The following is a 6,000-nucleotide window of genomic DNA, read 5'->3' on the forward strand; positions in this document are numbered from 1 at the left end:
AGCAACTGAGGCCAATAGGAAAAGGGGACCAGGCACTAGAGTCAACTCCCTGTATAGCTATCCTTATCTCAACCAGCAAAAACCCTTGTTCCTTCCTATTATTGCTTATACTCTCTCTTCAACAAAATTAGAGATAAGGGCAAAATAGTTTCTGCTGGGGGAGAGGAAGGGGGAGGAGTGGGTGGTAAGGGATGGGGTGGAGGCAGGGGGGAGAAATGACCCAAGCATTGTATGCACATATGAATAATAAAACAATAAAAAAAATAGACAGCAGAGTACTATTCTGGGGAGACTGGGCAGCTTGAAAGCTGGGCACAATGTTTACAGAGGTCACCTGGAACAACCAGCTAAAAAAAGGTAAAGTTGGCGGGCACCAGCGGCTCACACCTGTGATCTTAGCTACTCAGGAGGCAGAGATCAGGAGGATCTCAGGATCAGAGATCAGGATGGTTCAAAGCCAGCCCAAGAAAATAGTTCACGAAATCTTATCTCAAAAAAAAACCCATCACAAAAAAGGACTGGTGGAATGGCTCAAGGTGTAGGCCCTGAGTTTAAGCCCCAGTACTGCAAAAAAAAAAAAGTAAAGTTTTTTTAACTTATATTTAATAATTATTCTAAGATGAGAACCTCACATCCGTACATATTAAGTGTTATTGTAAATCAGTGTTTTAAAAACACAATTAATGGTTACTTTGTGGAAATATGAATAGACCCTTGAAAGGCAGAAACCACTGGAGCAACTGTACTAATTTCATGCTACTTGGTACTGCTGGTTTGGAAAGCAACACCTCCAGTGACAGTATAATATATACAGATTTTTAAGTTTTTTCTATTTGTGTTTCAAACAATTTCAAAGAAAAGGTGATGTGCACTGCAAAATCGCACAAGTGATTCAAAATATGATAGCAAAGACGCTGACGGAGCAGAAGCGTGTGACTCGATTTCATGAAACAGGAAGAATGGCACAAAGTAGTTAACGTGTTATTTTACAAGGGATTTTAAATATGTATAACCAAATTAATGAATTAACGATCACAAAACAGTGAAAATCTTATAAGTGTTTTTTTGTTTGGGTTGTACTGGACTTGAACTCAGGGCCTCACACTTGCTAAGCAGGCATGCTACCACTTGAACCACTCACCAGCCTCTTTTTGCTCTAGTTATTTTTTAGGTAGGGTCTCATGTTTTTTTCTGGGCTGGCCTCAGACCATAATCCCCCTGCCTGTAGCTTACTACATAGTTGGGATCATGAGTGTGGACCACTAAACCTGGCTTATTGATTGAGATGCAGTCTTCCTAACTTTTTTCCCAGGCTGGTCTTAAACTGCGACCCTCCCGATCTTTGCCTCCTAAGTACCTGAGATTACAGTTGTGAGCCACCACACCCAGCCCTTATAAGACAGATTTGTGAATGATTGGACCAGAGAGGTTTCCAATAATTATCCATAATATCATCTCCATTGTGGGTGTCCAAGGCCCTGTGATGGTGTTCGGCTTCCTGCCTTTTCTTTCTGGAAAAAGATGGTTTCCTAGAAGACAATTACATTTTAGCTTGGGTAAAGGACAGAGAGATGAACTGGTATAGAATACTCCTAGTTTATTCTCTGAGCAACAGTCTTGCATGCTAACTCAGTTTGTTGTAATGTTTGAAAGAAAATCTAGGACAGTGTGGGCAAGAGGCTGGGTCTGGTGATTCTGACATGTGCACAATTCTATTCTTCAAGCACCTGCCACTGCAGAAAGTCAGATACTTGGGAAGGCCCTATGATATTTTAAGGCCAAGAGGGCATCTGCTGATGCACCAGGCATGCTGAGAAAAGCAAATCATCCTTCAGTGTGTGAAATGACGCCAGTGAGTTAACGCAGCTGTTAAGTATTAGGCGTGGGGGAGCGAGTGGGAGGCAGGAGAAGGCTGTCTTAGGGAGCTTCCAGCTCTCAGTCTAGCCTTGCCACACTGCAAAATGGTAAGGGATAAATCATTTTAACTTTGGGCTCTCTGTTCTGTTCAGTGGGATTATTAATGCCTGTCTTGAAGACCAAGGACTAGAAAAAATCCAAGAACACTAAAAACACATGACATGGCATTAATAATTTCAATGATTTTGATAAATACATTCATTTTGATTTTAAGAACCAGATGTTAAGATCCTGTATTCGCCTACAAGATCTTAGTCTAATGAAAGACCAGTTAAAAACTTTCATCATGATTCAATATCCCAGGCACTTTTGAGTATGAAATTATTATAACACTAAAAACTTCCCTATGATTAATGAGACCAAACGAAATATAGGGATTTCATGTGAACCATCAGCAAACATCTCCTTTCAATGGTAAAATGGCTCTTCCAGGAAAGAAATAAAACTGACATTACTAGATAAACAAATAGAGGATCCTGTTCTGTATCACTGTAATTTCATATTTTCAAGTTAAGTTCAGTTCCCCAAATATTAATTAAATCCTTACTATATATGAGATACACTGCTGGGTTCTGAGCATGACGAGGTAAATGTGAAACCGGACAAGATGGAACATTAGAATTGCCGGAAAGGCAGCCGGAGGCATTGATAAAATTGATCTCTATCATGGAAATTGAATAGGAACGTGATGCTGCTAATAACAGAATGCAATTTACTTCTAGAACGAACGTTCATTTATTATGAGCAACTATTTGTTCTTTTCATTACTAGGAAATGTTTGCATTAAACTCATGTAATTCACATCTTCAAGCTTTATAAAGAGAACAAATCAGGGATTGAATATTCCTCTTGTGGGTCAAGCGCTCTACCATTTGAGCAGCAGCAATTGAGTATTGAATGTGTGGTAATCACACATATGAATCGAAGAATTTAATGTAAGTTTCATTATTGTTTATTAGGTTAAATAAAGCTCTCAGACAAGGAAGCCCAATTCATATGTGTATTACTCTTATAAGGAATTACTGCTACCTTACCCCCTTGGCAGGTTCCTAATAAATGACCTTGGACTCTAATCTCACGGAAAAGCAAAGCAGTGACTGTAATAGACAAATGACTTCTTGATATATCTGCTCATGTATTAATTACCTGCTGAACAAATAAGTCCTAAAATTTTAATGAGATAATAAAATAAAATTTTTATTTTCTGCTCAATCAATTGTCAATCCAATGTTAGTGTTCCTGGTTGCCTTCAATGCGGTCAGAGACCAGATTCCTTCCATCTTGTAGCCTGGCTTCCTCCACGGTATCAGAATCTTCTGTGTTGAGTAGGTGATGTGGAAAGACAGAGAGAGCACACTTGTGTTCCTAACCCATCCTGGCCAGAAGAGACACCAGCATTCCTCTAAGAAGCAGTCATTTGTTTCTACCTGGTTGCAAGGCAGGCTGGGAAACACAGCCCAGTTCTTTGCCCCAGGAAGAGGAGGAATGGATTTGGTAACAGCTATACTCCACTCTCCAGGTCTTCCCACAAAAAAAAAAAAAAACACTCCTTCCACAAGGGAGACATTCAAAGGTTCCCTCATTAGTGATTCCAGTGCTAAGCACAGGCTCTCCAGGTGAAGAGCTGCCTTTGCCCTCAGATCTGTGTGTGGTTCCTCATGTTAGGATGACCCGTGAACTAAGAAGTCAGATTTTCAGCCAGCATACCCTCAGATCAGGGACAGAGAAACTGTAATAAGGCTCACTCAGAAAAGTGAGTAATAGAAAACATCCAGGCCACTGGTCCACAACAATGATGAAATCCTATAGAGGTTTTGATTTGCTTTGTGGCTGATGAAGAGATATTCCCTCGACCTGACACAGATACTGAGTTCTAGAAGGAACTCCTTTGTCCATTATTATTCACAGCCTCTGTCTGTTCCCTTTAGGAAGTTGTTCTTCCTCTGTCATCTTCCATGGCCACATCCAAAGTAGGCAGAGGACTATGGCCATATGAGTCACTGAGCCAGTGCAAGCTTAGGGATTTGATGGTTGTTTTTAAGCTATCACAGTCTAGGGTTTCCAAATATGAGTTTATAGGGATTATTTTTGGCAATATACTTCCCAAAAACCTTTCTAGGTTCCTGATTGTTTTATGCCACTAAGTTGTGGGCTGCTGTAGGGCCTTAGTAAGTGAAACACTATCAGAGACTTAATCTAAGGACGTGACTTAGATTCATATCCTTGTACCCTAGAACTCTTCGCTCAAAATTTAGAGTAATTTCACTGTAGTATCTATCAATCAAAGAATTTCCAAGAGTGTCCAATTCATTAGCATGGAAACATTTCTTAAAATCCCTTTCACTAATTACACTATGTTTTAGACTTCCTTCCTTACCCTCCCCTCTCTACCATTATTCGTGTAATTTCCCACGCTTGTATGGCTTCATCTTTTCTTCCCTACTTCCTCTTTAATTTTTTTCTCTCACTCATGCACACAAGACCCAAATACCTCATCCCAGTTTCTCTGGTTTTCTCACCAGTTAGCCAAATTTAATAATAAATCCAAGATACACAGCAATGGTGGGGACATGAAGGTAGGAAAAGGGAAAAGGGCTGAACAATATTCTTGCAAGTATGATTTATCTTTAAAAAAAATTTTTTATTCATTTATTCACATGTGCAAACATTGTTTGGGGCATTTCTCCTCCCGCCCCTCGCCCCCTCCTCTCTCCCCATCCCCGCTTACTTTCAGGCAGAAGTTTTTTGTTGAAGAGAAAACATAAGCAATAATAAGAAAGACATAGCATTTTTGCTAGCTGAGATAAGGATAGCTATACAGAGAGATTCCTAGCATTGCTTCCATGCACAAATGTGTTACAACCCAAATTGATTCCTCTCTACCTGACCTTTCCACTAGCCCTTGACCTCCTCTGTCACTTTAAGGTTTCTGTATTAGTTCCTCTGCAGTGAGGACATCAGACACGTTCATGTTTTGGGTTTCCTACCTACCCCCATACCTCTCATATGTGCTCTCCCCTTATCATGTGACCCAAGTCCAACCACATTGATGTATTTGCCCTAGATCTAAAGTCCACATATGAGGGGGAATATACGATCTTTGGCCTTCTGAGCCTGGCTAACCTCGCTCAGAATGATGTTCTCCAGTTCCATTCGTTTACTTGAGAAAAACAAGATTTCATTTTTCTTCATGGCTGAGTAAAAGTCCATTGTGTATAAGTACCACATTTTCTTGATCCATTTGTCAGTAGTGGGGCATCTTGGCTGTTTCCATAACTTGTCTATTACGAATAGCGCTGCAATAAACATGGGTGTGCAGGTGCCTCTGGAGTAACCTGTGTTGCATTCTTTTGGGTATATCCCCAGGAGTGGGATTGCTGGATCATATGGCAGATCTATGTTTAGATTTTTAAGAAGCCTCCATTTTTTTTTCCAGAGTGGTTGCACCAGTTTGCATTCCCACCAGCAGTGTACAAGGGTTTCTTTTTCCCCACATCATCGCCAACACCTTTTGGTGGTGGTATTTTTGATGATGGCTGTTCTAACAGGGGTGAGGTGAAATCTTAATGTGGTTTTGATTTGTATTTCCTTTATAGCTAGACATGGTGAGGATTTTTTCATGTGTTTTTTGGCCATTTGAATTTCTTCTTTTGAGAAAATTCTGTTTAGTTCATTTGCCCATTTCTTTATTCGTTCATTGATTTTGGGAGAGTTTAGTTTTTTAAGTTCCCTATATATTCTGGTTATCAGTCCTTTGTCTGATGTGTAGTTGGCAAATATTTTCTCCCACTCTGTGGGTGGTCTCTTCAGTTTAGAGACCATTTCTTTTGTTGTGCAGAAGCTTTTTAATTTTATGAAGTCCCATTTGTTCATCCTTTCTCTTAGTTGCTGAGCTTCTGAGGTTCTATTGAGGAAGTCCTTGCCTATACCTATTACTTCCAGAGTATTCCCTGCTCTTTCCTATACTAACTTCAGAGTTTTGGGTCTGATATTAAGGTCCTTGATCCATTTTAAGTTGATACTAGTACAGGGTGATAAACATGGATCTAGTTTCAGTTTTTGCAGACGGATAACCACTTTTCC

The sequence above is a fragment of the Castor canadensis genome, chromosome 6 (assembly GCF_047511655.1).
Source record: "Castor canadensis chromosome 6, mCasCan1.hap1v2, whole genome shotgun sequence".
Taxonomy (NCBI): Eukaryota; Metazoa; Chordata; class Mammalia; order Rodentia; family Castoridae; genus Castor; species Castor canadensis.